We start from the raw sequence: 23,253 nt of genomic DNA on the forward strand, positions 1-23,253 counted from the left end.
TCTTGAGAATCTACTAGTTGAAGAACTTTACGAGAGTTGATAGCACAGAGGCTAGAATTTGCCAGACTGCTCTTCCTCCTTTGGTTTTGTTTCATTACTTCAATGTTTCTTTTTTATTTTTTTTTTGTGACTGAAAAAGTCATGCTACTACAAGTCACTAAGCTTATTCACTTTTACTTGTTCCTGGTTTCTCCACACCCTGTTCCTTTCCAGGTGACCCAAGCAGAGTCTGCCAAGAGCCCAGGCTCTTTGTTTGATAGGTTTTTCTTTGTACATCTGTGCTTTTGGAAAATTCTGTCAAGGTTAGCCTTGATCTGTCTGCATAACCCAGCTCATCATGAAATGAAAAAAAAAAGAAATGGGAAAAAATCCCCTAAATTCATGGAACCAGCTTGCACAGGAAGACAATCCAGAAAGCTGTAGCTCTGTCAGTGGAATGGTTTGGCAGTTCTGTGATGCAGCCCAGACTTCTTCCAGGGAGCAGAATGACTCAGTGCAGAGGAGACAGAGCTAATGATGGCTGAAGAGTCCTAATGATGCGTGCTGTGTACAAACAAAGCACAAATCCATTATATTCTGCTTTCATTTTATTAATTGGTCATTCATTACCCAGTGCACTGTCAATTAAGTGGCTCTAAAGAAATTTATGGTATCCTCCTGTTCCTTTTATTCATAACAAATATGTCAGTCTCTGATTAAATGCCTGAATGGTCAGAACATGTTTAGAGGATATGACATCGTCTACCTCTTCACAGTATGACCCAAGGCTCTGATGACACAATTAAGGCATGCTCCAGCAGACAGACCAGCTCCCCACAGTGAGCTTCCTCAGTGGGCTCGTCCAAAGTCATAAAGGTTATGATTCAACCTAAAATCAGTCTCCAGGAGTGTCTCAATACACAGCCTGCAGGAGAGTCTCAGTGTGCATATGGCTCAGAACTCACCAAGTCTCAGTCTGTGCTGGAGTGGAGCTCAAGGTAAAACCCAGGAACAGCCACCCATGCTTAATAAAATCACCATTTCTTATTTCAGAGCATTTGGAAACAGATAACATTTAAATTCTGACAAGCAAGGTACCAAATAGTCATGTTAGTCTGGGAACACAGTCAAATGGTTCAATCTATTCTAATTTTGCTAATTTCTCCTAAAAATTATAGTGGTCTCTCCCATTTAACAAAATTAGGCAGCATCTGTGCAAAGCAAGGTTTGAATAGCCAAGCATATGTTTTGCACACATGCAAATAAACTTAATTAAGAGTTGCACTCAGTCACAGAATGAACTGACATAAGGTATTGGACTAGGACTGAGCAGTACCACTTGTGTTTGGCTGCTGAGCACAGACAATACACATTTCAAACACTGCAGAAACAATCTAACACATGCAAGCTGGTGATGGTGACAGGAAAACTGTGACACAATCAAGGGAATATGTGGATAGAAAGTATGGAGGTGCAAATACATTACTCATCAGGAGCTATTTGCTCAGCTATAATGGATATCACTGCATCTGACTAAATCAGTAAGGGCTGTGAAAGCAAATTTGGGTCACGCTACCATCTTAATTAGTAACTTCCAATCTTACTAAGCTTATTGCCTTCTCAACCAGTCAAAAACCCCCAGACTTTTGCCTCCAGTTCCCCAGATGATCTGCAATAACTTTCAGATTGCATTTTATTTAACTGATTCTGACCTGAAACATGAACAAGTTCTGTCCTTCTCAGAAAACAGAGAAGCAGCTAAAAATGTGAATTGGAGAGAAAGTCCTTGCTTCTTTTTATAGTCACAGTTTGAATTTCATGCATGGCAGTAGCTCTAAGGCACTGAAGCTATTAGATCATTTTTAGTTCTACCTATTATGTGAGCTGTTTTAGAAGAGGGAAAAACCTACTCAAATATATTTAAAGATAAAAGCAAAACATGAAACAGAGCATTTTGAACGTATGCGGGTGTCTGCCTCAGTGGCATTCACGAGCCAAGTGCATTCTGAAACAATCACACAGAGCCTGAATTCACAGCCCAAACCATTACATAAACACTGCCAGCTTTAGTGGATGTGGCTATTCAATCTCCAGTGTAGCACTGGGAGATGACAGTGCTTCCTTTTGGCACTAATTCACACCACTGCCAAAAATCCAATGCCAAGGGTGGCTTTATACCCAAACTGGGGGACAGCCACTCACTCAGTCCGTGCAGTGTGGCTGGGACCAAACATACCCGACTTCCTGAGATCTCTGGATTTGCAGCTGGTGGAAGATGATTCTCCAGTGGGATTGGGAGAGTTAAGCTGGGGAAGTGGTGTGTTCTCCCTCCTTATCTTTCCCTTTCTCCTACATACACCCCCATTATCTTTAAAATGTTTTAACTGCTTCTACTGGGCAGAGGAGGAGAAGAGAGTCTAGGTAAGTTTTTGTCAGAGTAATCACCTTGTTCTCTCCATTTTAATCAAGAGAGTAGGCTTATGCATCCTCACATTTGGGAATCTTGATTGCTGCTGAAGAGCCAGCCTGGAAAAGTAATCCAGATGTGTATAATGAAACACAAACTAAATGGGGTGCATAAAAATCTCTAGGGTACTGCCTTAGCAGAGGGCCATTAATTCTTAGAACACAGTCATGAGTATTGGATCCTCACCTGAGGATGCAAGCACTGCCATGTGCTGCCCTTTCTGTGCAGGTCAGGAGGAACTGGACATCCTTCTGCAAATCATGCTTGTTAGAAAAAGCTCCCGGGCAGTGGGAAATACCCACAAAAGGGTTGTGTAGCTGCTTGTTTTTCCATATACTGGAGGTGAAAGGTTTACCTTTCAGAGGTAATGAGGAGATGCAGAGACTATCCAGGATGTTGGCTGTATTTGAGCCAGTTATACACCTATTTCTGTTATATTTGTGCTTCCTTTTCTTTCAAAGGGATTTGGGGGTGCTTAGTGCTTCGAAGTGCTTCGAACACAGCGAATAAGGGGAATGTGGAATTCAGACTTTGGAAGGACCTGTGAAAGTCAGCAGGAGATGGGCTTAGAAGTAGCCCCTGAGTGTTAATATTCTACTACAAGCACTGCTTGTTATCCACAATGGTATTAAACTTCTTCTTCTGCTTTCATAACCAGGGGGTTTTGGGGTTGTACATATTTTATATACACTGATAAGTATTTTTAGCAAAAGGTATTTTTGATCCCAGATGCTCCCACAGGATTGGAATTGGCCTTTTCCTTTGGTCTGGTTCAACCTCTGGGCTGACTCAGCACAGTAATGATGTCTTCCTCAGATACATCCTTTACCTAAGTGACACATTTGTGAAACAAGAAAGGGAAATGTACAGGGACTCTAGAAGATCAAAAAAATCCATATCTTAAATTTAATCTTTTGTTACTACTATGCAAGAATAGAAAAATACTTTTTTTTTTTCCTGTCCTCTGCATGGCATGATTTTTTTAGAGACAAAGACCTTCATTCTGTAGTAGCAAGATGCTAAAGCAGATTTCTTGTTAAAAACTACCATTCACTCTGTTTTTCTAATACAAGGACATCAGTGTTTTCCTGAACAGAAGTTACGTGGTGCTAAAGTAATAACTGAAAAGATCTTTCCGTTTCCACTGAAGGAAACAGTTGAACTTCCATCTACATCAAAGATCTCTTTCTGTACTCCTGGCCATTTTAATGGTTTTCTCTAGTAAATCTGAAGGCTAGAAGAGCAGTTGTCATGGGAACTGGCAACAGATGACTCAAGAAAACAAAATTAAATGTTGGCTTGATGTCAACAGCTAATCTAGTGCCCTGCCAACTGCAATCACAGCTAACATGAGCCTTGCCCAGCAAGCTGTGATTTGAAAGGAGTTGCAGCCAAAGATAGAGTTTCTCACCCCATGAACAGGAGAACATTTTAAAAACTTAAACTAATGAGGGGACCCAGCAACTTTGGAAACCGTGAAACTTAGAAAACCATCATTTATAATTGCTGAGTTAGAGCCTTTACTTACATAAATCAGAGTTTCTTCTTTGACATCAAAATTGTGATGTCAAATTAATTACCATTTCAAGATCTGTCTTAGCATTTTCAGAATCCATATGATTGATTTGTGCTGGGACAGAGTCCAAAAATTGTTTCAAATTGAGGTTTTAGTGCATCTGTTATCTAGAAAATCCAGTTCTATGCCATGCTATGCTATATCTATGCTATGCTCCTTTTCTATTTTGAAAAGGAGTATCTTTAAATATATAATTTTTAGACATGGAATCTAAAGACTTTTTTTTCTAAGAAATTATATCTAGCATTTGTTTGTCATCAATAGGTTTTAAGGCCTAAAGGGCTGCATTGAGGACTGTAATTCAGAGAATATATAAAAAATTGTCTTTTACATCCAGTGATGGAAAATACAGTCTTGGTTAAGAACAATCTGCTAATACTTGGCTCCTCCTAGTGACTGTTAAATTAGTCCATATGGAGTGTAACAGAAAATAGAACAGTCTTGAAATAAAATAAGAGTGTGTTTAGAGCTTGTTTACATAAACACAGCCTATGAAAATCCATGCAGGTTCACTTACAAAGTACAGTGGATTAATTAACTATTAAAATCTGTGTGGACACTCATGTTGAGAATTAAAGTGAGCTCAATTTAATTTAGCTTTATTCTGTTATAAAGTAAATGAACCTAAATTGAATTAAGATTACTTTAATTCTAGGAGAGAGTATTCATGCAAATTTACTCTGGTTTAATTAAACTACTTCCAAGCCACGCACTTAGGTAAATTGGATTAGATTTTGTAAGTATTTCCATGTAAAAAAGCCCACAGGATTCATGGAAAGGACAACTTTTGGGCCAAAATGTCTTTGTGTGCAGCAATGTGTCAGTTTTGCCACTTAAGTAAATGTGCAGTGATTGATTTTTGTCTGTTCTGGGATTTCCCCTGTGCATTTTTGCCACGTTCCCTCTAGTGCTGTACACGTTCCAGGTTACTTCATCTGGAAGATTTTCTAACTTTACTGCAGTTTGAGTTTTATGAACTATGTACCAAAATTCTCTACACCCACAACACTCAGAAGTTGTGGAAATTTTAGACTCCCAGGCCAGCTTTGTTGTCAGTAGTAAATTGTCAAAGAACTTGTTCAGAACCTACGACAACCCTTTCTCTAAATATTAAAGCTCTCATTAGCTTGATACATAATAAATCCAGTAGGACCTCATTTGCCTTTTTACATGTATAAAATATATTAAGATGCCTTCTAAATGAGCATCTCACATGCATCTAGATCAGTTTAAGCTAGGAATAGATTAATCTCAATCTACCTAATGCATCTCCATGTTTTCTGCACTCAGAGGGAATAAAAATCACCTCCTCAGATCCAGTCTCTAGATCTGTCCATCCATTGAAGGGACTCAAAATGTGTGTCTGTCTCAGTCTGCATACATGGGACACACATTTCCCCTTTTTTGGGGATGTAGCTGATGAGCAGACATGAAGTGGAGAGAGCAGTAGGTTTTACAGGTGACAGTGCCCTGCCCTGGTGGGTGAGAGTGTCCAAGATGTTGTTCACATGCTGTCAATTGCTCTGGAAAAAGCTCATTTGTGGCTGGCCTATCATGAAGCCAAGAGGGAGCTGTGCTACAATATTATGTCTTTGGAGATTTTTGTTCAGTTTATGATCTTTGTTCAAGCCTGTGCCTAAAGGCACGATTCAGCCCATATATTGTACATAAAGAGTTCAAAGAAAAGTACGTGTAAGTGCAGGTGCTCACTTAATCTGCCTTTTTTCCCCACTGCAGTTGCATTGTGCATTACTGAAAGTAAATAGTGTTACAAACTTATCTCACATCTATTTGAATTATATTCCACATAGAATGGCCTATAAAGAATGAAGTTAATGAATAAAATATAAGGTTTAGATTTTAAAAAAACCAAACTTCTCTATTTCTGTTCAACAAGTGTTGAGATTTCTCTGTGTTTTTGATACAAGTTTTGACTTTTTACTGCACCAAGGTCCTTTTCTATTGGCTGTACATAGTTCTGAGCTGACCTTGGTGCTGAACAGTGGCGTGGTCCTCCCTGGCCCACATTACCACATCCCTGGAACTCCCAGGACGAGAGATAGCTGTGAGTTTCCGAGGATAAATGACGTGCTGGGATATCCTACTCTTATTAGCTGATTAATGTAGAGCCAGTCTCAAATTCCTACAGCAGTTTTGGAGAGAGGCTGATGAAGAGAGGCCCAAAACAACAGTCCATGAAATCATTACCAGACAGGAAAATCAACAATTCCTGATGTGCTGATTTGGATCTATGGATACGGATCAAAACTTTTTCCAGTTTTAATCCTCCAAGGAAAGGAAATAAGGTTTTGAGGCTATGGCCTGTGCCACCTGCACTGTGCTCATATTCAGTTGTTTCATGGTTTATCCCATATAGGAAGAACAGAAACCTGTGTTTTCAGAACTGACTAGAAAAAAACTGTGTACTTTGTAATTACTGAGTGCAGAAATTGCCTTCTCACTGATTGTTCTCTGAAAAGACCATCACAACTTCAAGTGAAAAGCAGGAGAGATTGTGAAGAATGCTCATAGAATGTGGGAAGTGATAAGAGAAATTCCTACAGGGATTACAGTTGAGTGCTACTGCCTTTTGACATCACTCTTTTCACTTTATTTCATGTTGGCTGGTGAAGAAATGGTCATCCCTGTTTCAAACAATATGCTCTGTGTGACAAATGTTAGAAGCTACAAAACCCTTATTTTAACAAGTGAGAACAGAAAGACATGTTGTGTATGATGTTAGGTAATGTCCGTAAAGCTTCCCTTAAAATTGTATTTAGTGCTCAGGCTCAGAATTTCAATTGCAAATAGAGAAATTCATCCCAAGGAGTGGTGTTGGATATCAACAACTGGTTCACTTTTGTATTTTTTGTACAATATGAATCTGATTTATTGTTTCTTTCTTTACCAAAGTTACTCTTACAGTCTAGAAGAGTGGATAGTTTACAGGCTTCTAAGCTTTTCCAGCTTTGGCCAAGTGGAATTTTCTACTGTGCTTCAGTGTTTCTGTCTGAAGGTCAAAAACATATATTTGGGACATCTGTAGAAATATTGGTAAATAATTGATGGATGTGGACGTGTATTTTATTTGTAGGGGTTACATAAACAGATCACAGGATCCCAGAGTGATTCAGGCTGGCAGGGATCACAGAAGATCATCCAGTCCAATACAAAGGTTCTTTGCAAGGAAGAGTTTCTAGTTTCTCATAGGATGCTGTGCTTGGAAAATAAACTGAATTGTGAAGTTACATCTTGTTATTGCAGAACCAAGGATAAAGGATGATGATATTTCTTTCTTCTGTCATATACCTTAACAAGAGCTTTTATTTCTGTAGAAATCAGTGTTGGTGAAATAAAACCCCCAGCGTTGGGTCTTTCACTGCTTCTGGAGTAGCACTTAGATGTAATCAGTTTCGGGTCCCATTATCCATCCCTCACTCACAGAGCAGTGCTTTGTTCTGTGGATAATCACAGCAATGGCCAACAGGACTGTAAGTGATGTAGTGACCTGAGGAGTACTGGCAGGATCTTCCATTTGCATTAATTGCACCCTGATCCTCGCTCTGGAAATAGCTGTACATGCTGTCACAGGGCTCAGAAACTGCCTCAGTGACATCTTCACCAACTGGCAATACTTCCCATCCCCTGTATTCATTCACAGGATTATAAACATGTATTGATAGAAAGCCCTCGAGTCCTGACCCTGGTGCAGTTGGAATGATGCATTTAATCATTCATCACCTACACTGATAAATCCAAGCTTAATGATTTTAATAATAGCTCAGCATTGCACTGAGTGGATTCTGTTTGGAAAACTGTTGGAATAATCACTTCAGACCTCTGCTAAGCAGATATGGCACTACAGACTCCCCACTGGCGATGTTGTGGCTCCAGACTTGCCTGGGCAGCAGCTTTTTATCCCTGACATCCCAACATTAGGTAATTTCTTCCCCCTTGCCCTCACAAGGAGCTCTACAAACCCACTGACAAAAGATAGAAATACCAACAGAAAACATATTTAAATTGTCAGCCCTTCACCATTTCAGTGTTTGCCCCTTACAGTAATTTCTGGGCTTGGACGGGATTTTATACAACTCAGTTGCATAACAACCTTTCAGTGAACCATTAAATTGCTTACACATACAACAAATTTCTGTGACAGATGATGAAAATAAAAATTGAAAAAAAGGCCTTATTGAGAAAATGAAAGGAACTTATTGCCACATTTTAAACCCCCAAGTATCCTGATTAAGATGGAGCAAGACACACAGTAGTATATGAATTTTCTAGCTTTTGAGTATAATTTTTAGGACATTTTAAAGATACTTCCAGGAATATACTGGAACCTCTTCTCTCTCTTTTTCTACTAAATATAACATTAATCCAAATCAGCAAAGGTTACAAATGTTAATTACTGCAGTAGTAACAAAGTACTCCAAGCGTGTTAAGTGTATTCAAATGACAAAGACTTTAAAATAAGAGAGATTTCTCTGGGTTCATGACAAGAAGAGAACAAATGCCTTTCTACAATATTTCTAAATCTAATCTTAAATTTTTTTGATTTAAAGAGTAGCTGTTTCCAATTTTTATGAGTATGCCTCTTCTATAGGTATTCATTAAGTCTGATAGAAAAAAGACTCAAAGCAGATTCCAAACACAATTTATGAGTATTTAAGAAATACTGAATGTTGTAGTCCTAATTTCACCTAATTTAAAACCTGTTAAGAAGAATCACTCAAATGCCAATTTTTCCTCATTGTGTCTCAGGGAGTCTTTTGATTCTATTTGAAAAGTTCTAAAATTAACACTCAGCATTCTGATACACAGACAGATTTTCTCATTATCATTTTTTTCTTGGAAAACAGGAATCAAAAGCAAAACATCTTGGATTTTCAAGAGGTGACCTACCCAATTTGTACCCAGTGACCCTTTCCTCAGTGAGGAAACAAGATTTTCAATATCCACGTATGCTTTGTGTGCCAAGGTTGTGCTCTGTCAACTGCCCAAACCATTACCTGGAAACTTTGACAATTTATTATCTTTTTACTGGATGACCTTTAAAGAAGTTGCACAAGAAGGCGTTGAAAGATGGAATGTTGGCCAGCTTCAGTGAAAGGAGTCACAATTTATTACCAGCCAAGTCTGTCTTATATTTTAACTATAAGCCAAAGATCTATGAATCTCATAAATAAATGAATGTCTTCTAACACAGAAATGCATTGGCAGCTGAAATGTAAACTATTATCCAAAACTACTGCCACATTCACAGAACTTCACATAAGACATTTGGGGTGCTTTATGAAATACACATACTTGAAGCATGCTTGCTAAGAAAATCTTGACTAAAACTTAGTTCCCACTAAGAAACGGAGAATTCCATTCCATGGAGAACACAAAGTGTATGAATGAAGCTCAGATTCTAAAAGAGATACTTAAAAAATGTCTGTATTCACTGCAGAGATGATTTATTCCTGCAGCGAAAGTAGCCAGAGGTGCTTCATATATGGAAGTGTAAAAATGAGAGTCCTGAGTCTCATGCAAAAAGAGAAAATTAAGTCTGAGTCCTGTTAAGGAGGCAAAGTTTGATTTTATGGCATTGAAAAATCTGAAGTTAAGCTGTTCTAAGCTTTTGGGGAATTTTGCCCATCAGCAAGAGTACAAAGCATCAGCTTCCTCAAGATGTTTATTCATTTCATAATCCAGAGTTTCCTCTTGCCTTGGTTGCTGCTGTGACACAGCTCCTGCATTGGGTAACTCCTCTGGGCCTGAAGAGTGATGATTCATAGAAAATTCTGCACCAGGATAGATTTTTTTATTTTTCACTTGCATTTAAGAAGCTTTTGCCAGATTTTCAAACTTGTGTGCCTAAATTTCAAGTATTTAGAAGCTTAGCAAACATGGGTTTAAAACTCAAAGAAGCCTTTTGGCATAAAACATCTCCCTGACAAATGAATCCTATTAACCTTGTAAAGAAGAAGTTCTTGAATTTAAGCACATGTTTGGGAACTTTGTTTAAGAGTCTTTTAATTTTTAATAGAGATTTTGTTTAATATTTTTATTTACATTTGAAATTAAGCCTTTGGTTGTCACAGCTTTTTCCAGAACTTCAGTAAGCAGAAGGGAATGATTTCTGTGCACAGAATGGTAAGAGATGGACATTGTAATTTTTTTTTTTAAATTAACTGCCACTGACATTAATTAAAAGACTCCCAATGATAATAAGTTGTTGAAACAGTACTTCATTAAAATTATTCCCTAAAGTATCCCTTAGGGAATAAGCAATGGGCTGTCCACTGAAGTTCTATTTATGACCGAAAGCCTCTGTTTTACATATGTTCATTGAATTAAACCAAATCAATTTTATATTATCCACATGATCAGTGCAGTTTTTTCAGAAGAAGCAATTTACCTGAGCTGCAGTGGATCCTTTAGTCACTGCTTAAACTATTCTGGAAAATAAATGTGGGTGGTTGTAGATGATGCATAAGAAGACTCAATAAGAGAAAAAACTGTTAATATCTATTTCCTGTGGGAAAAAAGGACTGTGATTTACTTTAAATTTATAAGATTTTATAAAAAATGTGTTTAGATTTTCTCTCTGGGTTTTGGCAGTTCTCTAGTAGGAGGCATACTCAGAGCTCCAAAGTGGAATTGTTTGCCAGACTCTTTCAGGAATTACATTATCAAATATCTACAGAAACAGACAGTGCTCAGTTTGCTTGAAAAATATTTTCTTTTAGAATGGAAAAATTTTAACTTTGGAACACGAATTTAATTTCCAGCATTTCAATGTACTACAGATGTAATACAATAGTGCTCATTAGTAAGGACAAGATATTACTCTGCAGCCAGTGAAATTTCAACAAAGAACTGTGAATATTGATTAAAGTTACAAGAATTCCTGTACTGGGTTTTTTTGGACAGTTTTTTACAGACACCTTGCAAGCAAAGACCTTCTAAACCACTTTGTTTTTCACTTGGATCTCATTTTCTGCATCATTGGCACAGAATAGTTGCACAGAACACTCATTGTGGTTTTAAGTCTGCTGTTGCCTTCGTGCAGGAAAGCCAGTACTTTTAAATATAGATGGTAATAATGTGTTCCCACTGACAAAATAATGTAGAAAACCATTCTGAAATATGGCTCTCTGGAAGCTGAGAGCAATGCAGCTGTTCACTGAGTCCTCTCCTGTTTCTTTTAAACCCAGAGCATCTGCCTTCCAAAACACTTCAACGTTAAGTCTCCCTAATGAAGGCATTTAGGATTGCAGGAAGGAAAGGCTGCTTTCCTGCATTCTGGGAACTATGGCTAAGACTGGGTGGGGAATAATATGTAATGTAAATATTCTAGAAAAAATAGTAAGGGAAGAGGCCAGAACAGGCTTTCACTACTGTAATTTGGGCTGGAATCTTTTCAAGCGGTGCTGGAGCAGTTTGCTGACAGTGCTACAAGACAAAATTGTCTTGGGAGAAAGGAATCACAGGTTTGATGTGGTAGCTGACCGAAAGTTACACTGGGGTTAGAGGCATTTTAATGGCCGAAACATCTCCAGTGTGTTTGTTTCTGGTGTTACACCAAGTGTAGAGCTCTGCTCCAGCATTTCCGATGACATGCGCTGGTTAAACAGCAATTTCCAGCTTTGCTGCAGGAAAGAAAATAAGAAACCTTTGCAAGGGAGAGAAGTTGATTTGCAGATTTTCATCTGGTTGTGCATTTAGAGCTGAGCCCCAACCTGAGCATTCCGTGGGCTTGCACTGTTGCACACAGTGCACCATTAATGATCCCGGCGCCTGTCAGTGCAGACATGATTTTCGTGGTTAAAATAGGAAATGCATTCGTCTGTTTTACATAATATACACAGACCTGGAGAGAGCCCAAAGGGTCTCCCTTGTGTTCCTGTGCTACTTGAAAGAGAAAGTGAAGGAGTTTCAAGGGAGAGCAGTAACAGAGGGTGAAAGGAAATAACCTTTTTCTTCCTCGGATTGAGCTGCTGCCTTCTGTGTGCTCCGAGCAACAGCAGCTCCTGGAGGTGAGTAGCAAGGGATAAAAGAAATGAATAGAAAGATGGATAAATACAATTTTCCTGATACAGATGCCTTGTTTTCTTAAACTGATCAGTTTACTGGGAGTTTTAGCTGAGGGGAGTGGATATTAAAGCTTTAAATATATTTCTGAGGTCCTATATTGAGGGAATGCTGTGAGCTTTTAACATGAAGGAATTAGGACTTCTTGGGCATTTTGCTTGTGATAAAATATACAAGAATGTGTTATTTCTGTGATCATTGGGGATAGAGGAAAAAATTCCATTGGCTCTCTTTTACCTAAACAAGTAGGATTGTTCTTTCATACTTTGGGCTCTGAAAATCACCCATTTCATAACCAGGAATATATTCCTCCCAAACTAGGAACTGGGGATGGTGCTGGCAGATCAATTGCATAACTGTTACACGTGCTTATTTCAGGATCAATAAATGCACTTTTCCAATAGGGAGAGGGATTTATGTCTGCAGCTATGTTGCAGAGAAGCTGGATGGAATGGGGGCAGGAAACAAGGAATTTTTCTCACTGCAAGTGCCATACTTCAGAGTTTAGGAGTGTGTTGGATAGCTCATTTCTTTCTTCTTGGCACTGATGAGAAAAGGAGTTTTGCTAAAAAAATCCAACAGTGCGAGAAAATTCCTGTCTCTGAAACCTCTAAATCTGGTCAGCTAATCTAACAGTTGTCCAGCAAGCCTCTGCTTGCATTTTGTTGCAGTTTTGAAGATACAGCAAGCTTTTATGTTACCTAGTACTTTAGATATCGATGTATATTCATTTTCAAACAACAGCTGAAAAAATCAGTAAAGAAATGTATTCTCTTATAGAATATGAACTTTTTCAGTAATTTATATGGAACCAAAATATAGGAGCATTCTGGAGATTTTTTTTTCCCCGATAAATTTGGATCTGCATTATGATTAAAATAAAGTGCCTGGTGAAATTAAATTCAAATACTTAAAAAGAAGCCATCAATTCCCTTCCTCTCTCACTCTTCCTACACATTATTCATCTGGTATGTGAAAAGCTGTTCTGTGGTTTCCACACAAAAGCAAAAGGAAAAGAAAGCCAAAGATGTTTTAGTTAAATAACGATTATTTTCGGGATCCTTCTAAAGCACAAAACAAAATGTTCTCCAGATACTGTGAAAATTTATACAGAATTTCAGATAATCACATGTTATATACCAGAAAGCTGCTATGTTAAAAGCACATTATTAAGATTTTAAAGGCAGGCACTAAAAACTTAGGAAGTGCCAGAATTATGGTTGTCTCTGAAATCTTCACTTGGTTTCTTGTACATATGCATTGTGATACAAGCCTTAAAGTGCAAATCACAAACATTTTTCTCCAGTAATCTGTGAGGGCAGCAGTTATTATTAATATATTCAGAAGCTTTTATGTAGTGGCTGTCACTTTAGTACCTGCTGCACAAAAGCTCTGAGCAGTGTGGGGCTGGAGTGTCCACCTCACATTTTTGAGGGGTGAGCAGAGTGTCAGAGATTTGAAAATGCCAATTTTGACTGCCTCACTTGAGATGTGTACCTGTGATTTTCCAGACCCATTAGAAAAGGCAGCTGTTTACATGCTTAGAGTATAATGTCTTACTAAATTCTGTTGTGGATTCCCAGCTACCTGTCAGCTGTACTGTGAAGATGAGCACCTTGTTTAAATGATTTACTCTTTCCCCCCTGGCAGTTTGGTAGGGATAGGAGAAATAACCCAGATCTCCAGGGCCTTCTCCATCTTCCTTTTTCCACAGTTCCTTGACCCTCGACAACTTTTGCAGCCATGCCACCATACAATTTCTCAGGGAATGACTGTAGAATATTGCATTATGTAGCTAACAGCAGGAGTGTGAGAGCTCTAGTAAAGACCTCAGAATATTGCATTGAAATAACCCATGTTAAAAGAAATCTTTAAAAAAGAAGTTAAATAATACACATTAAAAGGTTAAGGAGATTTTCAGTGTTTCTTTTTAAAGTGAGCCTAAAAAGAATATTTTAATCTCCACTGAAATGAACAATATGCTTTTTTTTTTTTGCCATTGGATTTTTAGTATTAGTCAATAGATTGAATCTGCAATGTGCAATTTCTAGTGGTGATAGCCTTCATAGCATAATAATCCATAATGGTTGTGCTGTAAGCATTAAAAGCATTAGAAGAGCATGCTATGAATTCTGTATGATTATTGATATTATGAGTGGGTAAATTATACTTGATTAATTTATGGAGCTCAGATCTTGTCCACCACCAAGCCCTTGTTTCTGCTGGACATCTGGCAATCTATTTTGCAATTATAATAACAAAATGTGATTTATGTAGTTTTTAATGGGTAGAAAAGGAGCTGACTTATAGTAGACCTCCTGGGGTAGCATTATGGTATTTATTTCAGCATGGTCTTGGTAAAAAGTGCCCAGTACAACTTCAGACTTGTGTGACTGGAGCACTTTTCCTCACTCTCCTGGTGTTGTTTGAGATGAACAAACCTCAAATGAGAACAAGTAAAGGATTTCTAGTTCTGCATTAGTATTTTCCTGCTCTGTGGTTTTGACCTGAACACTCAACAGACTCGTGTGGTAAAGCGAGAGTGAAGTACAAAGCTGTTTGGAGGAGGAAATCTGCTTACCTGGGGAAATAGGAATGTTTTCCTTAATGAATGGCCATCAAATGAAATTTGATTAAGCACAGAAATGATGAAAATCCCAAAGGTCTGTGTGGTGAATGGAATTAGATTCCTGTTTGATTTGTAGCAGTCACTTTACCAGTTTGATTTTTCTGTTTCTAATCTCAGAAAGGGGTGTCTAGGAGAGGTAAGTTTGCATGGTAGGATATTTTCCATCCTTTTTGGCACTTTACAATAAAGACTCTCACTAAAGGAGCTGTGGGGAACCTAACAGTGAAAATAAATAAATTAAAATAAATTAGATGAATGATTGATCTGATTTACACATTTCCTACTGTGACCAGAGAACTTCCTCATTATTTCCAAGCATTGAAAAATAAAAAATTCTATTTAAACATAATTTTTTTTAAAGTTATGGATTTTTTCATGGCACAAGAAATTTTGTTAATATTTCTAGTGTTTATGAAAGTGTTAGTGTTTTCTTTGATTTATACAGTTTAACTTATTTTGTACTGGAGAGTCCTGTGGTAGATCCTCAGTTGATATAACCAGTAATAGATCAACTGATTTCATAAGAGCTGGAACAATTTATGGCACTGATAGTGAATCTGCTCTTGAAAAATTATATTTGAAAGTGCTTAGTTGTCTGCGGTAGGAAGAAGTTTTGTGGTTAGAAAAGTGGATTAAGGAAAGGATCTGTTCTTTATTCAGTTCTTCAAAACTTTGGAAAATGCATTAAAATGTGTGCTGTAGTCTGTCTTGTAAAGCTGGACTAACTTTCTTTAGAATATTTAAATTGCAATCTCTCCAAAAAACATTCTTATTTATCAAGTATTTTCTTGGTTGCTTTTCCATTTTATCTTTTAGAATTATTATATGGCTCCCAAAATAATCTAAACCTGCCCTGCAGCTTTTACAATAGTTTTTGAATTATAAGAGGCAAGTTGCAAAAAACCCCCCAAGATTCTTATTTGGGAGGACTGCAGAGCTCATCCCTGCATGAGCCATTCACAAACAGGGGCTGGTTTACTGTGAGTAGTGATCACACAATAATCGTGTTATGACAGAGATCTAAAACAAGAATGAAGATGTCAGAGCTACCTAGCAGCAAATGTAAATTTAATCTTAAGATAAAAGCATATCAAATATACCCAAGTGGTTTATTGCCAGAGATGCTAATTAGAAAAAGCTGGATTATGCAAAGCCATTTGTTCCAAATGGCTCTTCAGGGACCAGGTTAAGGAGGAATTTCCCCTGTGTGGTTTGGTCTTGTTTACAGAGGTTGTTAATATTTGCAAAATCATCTCAGTGAAAAAAAAAAAAAAAAGTCAAGTGAATGAAAGAGACTTAAATGGAGTTTGGAATTTTCAATTTTCAGTGAAAAAAAAAAGATCATAAGGAAAAGCTATAAATTGCAGAGTAGTGTCAATGGTAGAAGGTTGCCCCCTTACAGCCTGGATCCTTTTCTCTTCAAGACAAGAGGGATAAATAATTTTGGACACAGTAAACAACCGCTTTATCAAACAGCAGTTTTTGGACCCACAAGAAATTAATTCTGAATTTCATCTCAAGTGGTGCTCAGGGCTCAGTTCAAAAGGACTGAAGGAGTTAGAGCCAAAATACAGTTTTATTTTGGGGGGGATAGGAGGCCTAGTTCATTCAGGTGCTTAATCTTCAGGAAAGGGCCCATGTAAAAATGAGGTATGAGGAAAAAAAAGGGAAACCCTAAAATAAACAGTAGAGAAAGCAAGATGCCTACAAGATGACTTTAAGTTGATGAAAACATGCTATGTTTGAAAGCCAGGTGAAAAAATATGCCCATAACTCAAGATAAAACGGTCATAAAAAAACAATGAATGGCAGAGGGAAAACGAAGGAGGTACTGCAGGGTTGGTTTTCAAAAATTAAGGTTTGCCAGGATGAATGAAGCAGGATCACCTGAGAAACTCTGGGTATATTTCTCCTTTCCCCCTCCTGAGCACTGAAGTGGTGCTCCTGTCACAGGGAAGGATCCTCCTGCCAAAGCACCTGCCAGGAATGTTCTCTCTGTTAAACACACATCCACCCATCATGCCAAGGCTCCAGCACACATTGCAAGAGGTAATACCTTTCAAAGTAAATTAAATTCCTTGTATCCCTTTTGCTCAAAGAGGATAAATGAAACCCGGAGGGAAGTGAAAGGTTGCTCAAGGGCACCAGGCAAGAGAGTGCTAGGACAGGACAAAGAAAAAAATCAACAGATCTTAGAGGTTTGGGATATCTTGAGCCATGCACAAGACATCCTTTATGAAAAGTGACACAGGAAACGTAAATAGTGTCCAATTTATCAGTATCTTCCTGAAACAAACCACACTGAAGCATAAGTACCATAAAACTTGGGGTTGAATCCTGAGCTGACAACACTGGCTGTGTGAGAAGCTCTCTAAAATAATCTCTAATTAATCATGAATTTGTTATTGTGCAGCAAGTGGAAGTGAATCAGTTTATAAATAGTGTACATAGATCTCCCTGGCTGGATGACAGGATTACTGCCATGAAATTTCTGCAAATCTTTGAAATCCTGCAAAAGGGATGACAAAGAGAGGAGGAGCTTGAGGAGAGACAGAAATATGAGACTGGTCCTATTAACAGAAAACTGGATTTAAACCTGCAAATACAGGTTTAAAAACTGCAAATGTGATGCCCCATTATTTAAATATGAGGTACCACAATCCCTCCTCAAACTGCACTACCTTCAAAGATGTTTCAGTTTTAATAGATTATGTGACATTTGAAAATCCAAGTGTGGAGAGAGTTGCTAATATATTTAGACTGGGGAGCTTCACTTTGGTCATCTCTGCCTCTAGGTTCCTCTTAAAACATTTAATGGAGCTTCATTCTTCTTGGCTTCTCTGAAGTGGGGACTTTAATTTATTTATGCTGATGAGGAACTTTTTAATATCCTCTTCCTCTCCTGTCACCATTACAGAGAAGAGAGCAACAATTTTTAAAGGAAACAGTTTTTTATCTAGAACATGTAAAATTAAAAAGATACTTGAAAATGCAGTGTAATTCAGGCTCACAGCACTCTTGAGACCTAGTTAAAGAATACCTGTTAATGGATTAATTTTTCATGCTCCACATATGCAGAGAAATGTATTTCAGGGAATATATAGGACTAAAATATAAAATCAATTTAAGATGTAATGTGATGAAATGGTAGAAGCTGATGAAAGCACTGATTTGTTTGAATATCCCATGATTTGTTAATTGTAGAGCAAATTCTTGACTTCACCCCCTGTGCAGTGGTGGAAGAGGAGAATGCCACTCGTGACTAATCTGACAGTTATTGTAATATTTAATTCATCCAGCCCTCTCTCAATCTTCTGCTTCTGGTTAATCTATTTTATATAATTCGGCTACCAAGTATTCCTTTAAAACCAAATCAAAGGTCAGGATTATTAAATGTGAAGGATGGGTCTCCCCATCCTGTCTTCCACTGAGGCTGCTTGTGCCAACTTTCTCCAGCTTTGTGCACCAAATTCCTTCAGATTCATTCCCTGGTCCTTCCTTGTTCTTTAATTCTTTCTATAAAAAGCTCATCTCCCTCCCTCAAAAATCCCAAGATTTTCTTAGAAGCCATGTAACTTAAATTAAACCATGGGCTATTGAGCCCTTATGACTCACTTTACCAAGCTCTGCTGAATAACCACGTGGGCCAGAAAATTTAATTAATTTCTTTTGTCTATCTGCAAAACCTATTAATGCTTTTCAAGAAGAAATAAGCTCTGTCACTCACAGAAAACTGAGCTATCAGACCTAATGTTATTTTTGCAGCACCGTATTTTTTTTGTCAAAATTAGATCTCAGTCTCTTGCAAGATTATCCAGGCATAATCAGCAGGCAGCACTACCTCAGCAGCACTTGGGAAGATGGACAAATACATCCAAGTATCAAACTTTCAGAATGTAAGTTTCTGATTTTCACTTTTGGGGGAATAAGACTTGAAAATTTGATTCACATTCACTCTACTGGTTCAAAAACCAGATAGCCAAGGAGCCAATCCAGCCCTTTCTCTTGCCCCTCTCCTACTGTAAATAAAAAAAAGAAAAAAGAAAAAAGAAAAAAGGTGGGGGGAATGAATGCAATTTTCAAGGGGATGTAATTCACACACCTGGCAAAGGTAATAAAGCCAAAGGACTGTTTCTCTCCCTGTGTCTGCAAATCAAAAGTCTTCTCCCTTGTTTTCAGTGCCAGAGAAATAAAATTGGCCCTATTTTATGGCACAAGCACAGTGCCCCATGGAGACTTTCCCTGGTGTGTTACACCTGCACAGCCATTGGAAATCAGCTAAAAATACTCCCCAAATTAGAGAAAAGCAGCAGGATCCTCTCACCTCTCCCTTTACTCCAGATAATGAGAACTTTCCCCAGTTTTTCTTATTTTTTCTTATCTGGAAGTTGAAAGATAGGTGATAATTCCTTTTCAATAAGGGATTTAACAATCATCTGGAAGGTGATAAATGCAATAACCCAGAGAAATTAGCACAGTGAAACCCAATTAAAATGGCACAGAACTGCAGTGATCTGCAAATCCAGAGGAGGTAATTTATGCCAAATGACACATCAGATTATTTTCTTCTGAGCATAAAATTGCATAGCAACTTCCTGATTACGGTTATCAATGTCAGTTACTGCTATTTGCACATGTATCAAGACACAAATACATGTGTCATTCCATAACTGCTGAAACACTGTCTGATGCTTATCCCACTGGGATATATTTTTTGGGAGTAGTTCATGATTCCTTATTCAGAATTCATAATAGAAAGTGACACACCCCTGAATAAAATTTAGATTTTTATGGAGCATCTACAGATAAGGGGCTAATACAGAAATTACCCACGGTTCATCTGTGTCCTGGTCTACAGAGATCTCACCTCTCTCAGTTGGGAATGGAGCTGGGTTCATAAGCAAACCATGAAACAGCTCTTCCCCCACTCTGAAAAACAGGGGGGGGGGAAATCCCAAGAAATTTGAATTGAACATTGCTGAAGATTCAAAATAGCATTTCAAAGATGCTTGTGAAATCCTTCAAATGAAATATTGAACAGGAGTCTGAAAATAAACTCTGGTTAGTCAAAGTAAGCAGCATAGAAATAAAATTTGTATTGTAAGAAGAGAAAAGAACCGTTTACTTTTTATATTACTGCTCATTAAAAATGTGATTAAATTGATAAGGTGAGATAAGGAGACCAGGTGTCGTGTTTCACTGAGGAAAGCCAGTCAGAATTAGATATGACTTCAGACTAAATTCCCCTGTAGTTGTGCATCCTGGCAGGACTTGGTTTTATTAAATGTATTAAAAAGAAACTATTACTTTGCTGTGTTTGTAGGAAGTAGCTGCTGATGCCATCCCATCTGTGCCTCAACCCTCATTAGCCTCTGCTCTCGTTTTCTACAAAGATTAATCTATTTTGAGAAGACTCATGGCAAGAAATTCTGCTTGTGCAGCGAGGTTTCGTTGTGGAAATTGTGAGCCCTGAGAAGTTTGTCCTTCTGTTTGCACGGAATGCGAGGGCACGGTGTCAAGGAGGGGATGATGAACTGAGCCTGCAGGAAGGCGTGGATTGGCAATCCCTGGCTCTGCTTGTGGAGCTGAGTGGTTCCACATCAGAACAGCCCAAACCCACAGCCATTATGTGATTCATACCTCCAGCTGTGGCAGTACATCTCAAATTAGGTCTAAATATGCACATACTTCATGTACAGCTGCACACTACAATCATTGAAAATATTTTTCTGTGGCAGTCAGTGCAGTCATTCTGCACAGCATTCAGGTTTGATAAGAAAAACAGTTACATTATCCATTTGTGCACCCTCAGACCTCACAAACTCTGAATTCTACCAAGTTCAGAGCAAGACAGGGTATCATATTACAGGACAGCTCTGGGGAACTTCCTCAGCCTGTGACCAGACAGAATTTGCTGGGCTTCAGGATTTAGCTAAAGCAGCTAAAAGGCAGATTCTGGAACAACATTCAGAGGTGAAGTTTCTCTTTCCAGCACTGGATCAACCTGACTCAGGTCCCCTACACAATTTAGCTTTCCTCCTCTGTAAAACACTTGGGTATATAATTACAAAACAGGATTATGTAAGACTCAGCTGTTATGTTGAAGTAACAACTGGAAAACATGACACTAATACATGATACTAAGCTACTTCATGTGGGCTTTTTATTCTTAATGACTGTGAAGTGCCCAGGTTAGTTTGTAGAACAAGATGTCAAGGACCACTTTAATTAAGAATTTGTGTCTTCAAGCCTCCAGTGGCTTTACAGTTGCCATGGTAAAATTTATTTACTGAGTGCCAAACAGCAGCATGGAAGAAGAGAGTTGTTTTCCTTCTTAAGTGGTCAAAACATAAGTTAAACCTGCCTTTAGGCTGGCTCAGTGCATCCTGAAACCATCCTGGAACGATTTCAACAAATAAGAAAAGTCTGCAATTTGGAGCATGAACATTTGGTTTGTTTCAGCTGGCTTTGCTACTTTTGGCTTGGGAGATGTCAAAGCTTTTCACTTTTAATGTTGCCTAAATACAAAGCAGCACTGCCCTTCTTCCCTTGCCCTTCTGCCAGCTCTGGGGGCCAGGGGTGGGGAAACAGGAAAAAAAGAAAAAAAGAGGAAACAAAAGAATCAGAGGAAAGAAAAACCAGGAGAGGTGAGGAGACCCAAAGATCCCTTTAATGGGAGCTGCAGTTAATTCTTGCTTACAACCCTTTCACTGTGCATTGAGGCACTCGAGCATTATAAATACAAATGTGTAAGACAGCACTGTAATAGATGCCAAAATCCAACTTCTAACTCATACCTTATCTTGTTTTATTTGAAACGTGCTACTCGGATGAATGAGATGCATTAGTGAGGAGGGGTTAGGAGCAGCCTGGCTGGGTGAGGCAGGCTGAGCCCTGGGTTCTGCTGGAGAGCTGGGCTGGCTTTACAAGATCTCTGGTGCTGACTGTGCCACCCTAAAATCAACCTCCAAAACCCTCTCTGACTCTGACCTTCACAAGAAGCAGCTGTTTTGTAATCAAATCCATATTATCAGCAGACTCTTTGATAGCTTTTTTTTAGATTTTCAACATGTAGTTATGTAATACAACGTGTAATGCTGCGTGCATACCTATAAATGGTATAGATATATAGATACAGACTTGTGTATCTATAGATACAGACTTACAGCTACTGAACTTGTGGTGCATAAGGCAAAAGCCCAAAGCCAAGAAGAACAAACATGAGGGAAGGGCATCTGTTTTGCTCTGAAAACAGAGCTGTTCTGCATCCCCCTTGCTGGCTGCAACTGCACACACAGGCTCATGCCCTGCGAAAAGCCTCTCCTCGCTGTTCTTGTGGCAGGAGCTGCTGTTGAGAGTTGAGGTCACTGAGCACCATGAAGTGCACAGGGCCTGGAGACTCTCTGGGATGTCTCATTTTTGCCACCCTGAGCTCAGGGCTGGGGCACAGCAGGGATGTTCCATTAGTTCCCCATCACCTTGTGGCACTGCCAGGCTCTGCCATCATACGAGAGGCTGATGTTGACACCAGATCTGTGCACGAGGGCTTTAACAGCAGGCCAGGTTCCCTGCAGAGCAGGCATGGGCAAATCACCATGTTTCTGTCAAATCAGCCAGAGCTGTGATACACTTTATGCCAGCTCTGTGCTTTTATGCCAGATTGGTGCCAACTGGGGGATGACAGACAATTCTTGATACGGCACAAAGTGTAAGTGGTGCAGAGAATGATACCTGATCCAGCAAAAAGCTTGCAGGAACAGTGTGGACTAATCAATGTATTTTAAACAATCTGAGAGGGCAGAATGAGTTTCTACTGGATCTGCACTTTGTACCGTTGGGATTGTGGTCATTTTGGTCTGTAACTGAATGCCATGAAACTCAGTTTATTGGATACCAGCCCAAGAGTCTGTAAACCAAGACCTGCTTGGCACGTCTGTATCTTCTAAGGGAAGAAGATACATCTTCTTGTGGAAGAAAAGTTGTGTTAGGGAGTCTGAGCTGCTGTATCTAATTCCATGCATACATCATGGAAATACACAATTCCTCCCATCCAGCACCCTGCTAATGGGGAATGCTGCTTAACTCTCCATTTTACAGCTCACAGCTGTGCAGATGCAGCAGAGATAGAATTGGGTTGGGGTTACTCAGAGATCTCTAGCACAGTGTTCACCTGACAAATACTTTGTCTTAATTTCCTTATTATTCCAAGAACAAAATCCAAAGAAGTATTTGGTTTTCAGCTTTAAGCCTTCAGGTTTCACTGTGTTTATTGTGAATCACATGTTTTGGGCAACACACCCCTATGTTTTTGTGAATATGATCTCTGCATGATCCCACCAGGAATACACAAGACACGTCACTCTCATAACTCTGGAGTGAATCCCTAGAATAGCACCTGCTGCAGGGTCAGCATATGAAGAAAATTACCAAGTGCCAGCACATGTCAAGGAAGTAAAGCCTAATGGATCAGGTGCCAGGAAGCAGGATATGAGCTATTCAGTATAAAATGTCCCTTTA

At 38.7% G+C, this 23,253-nt stretch overlaps 2 protein-coding genes across 4 annotated transcripts in view; one reads left to right on the forward strand and one right to left on the reverse strand.

Annotated features, from left to right (window-relative positions):
- LOC111938045 (uncharacterized) overlaps window positions 1–23,253 on the reverse strand; it is a 207,498-nt gene that overhangs the window by 134,422 nt on the left and 49,823 nt on the right. The gene's annotated exons all lie outside the window — the stretch shown is intronic.
- The window catches only part of PHACTR3 (phosphatase and actin regulator 3), a 99,316-nt gene that overhangs the window by 15,487 nt on the left and 60,576 nt on the right, over window positions 1–23,253 (forward strand). The window contains exon 1 of one of the 3 annotated variants that reach the window (XM_023939612.2): window positions 11,965–12,052. The exons of the other annotated variants lie outside the window; for them this stretch is intronic. The gene's annotated coding sequence lies outside the window, so the exon portion shown is untranslated. Of the gene's footprint in view, window positions 1–11,964; window positions 12,053–23,253 lie in introns of those variants that run through there. 3 annotated transcript variants of the gene reach the window in all.

Source organism: Cyanistes caeruleus, chromosome 16, assembly GCF_971803275.1.
Source record: "Cyanistes caeruleus chromosome 16, bCyaCae1.hap1.1, whole genome shotgun sequence".
Lineage (NCBI taxonomy): Eukaryota > Metazoa > Chordata > Aves > Passeriformes > Paridae > Cyanistes > Cyanistes caeruleus.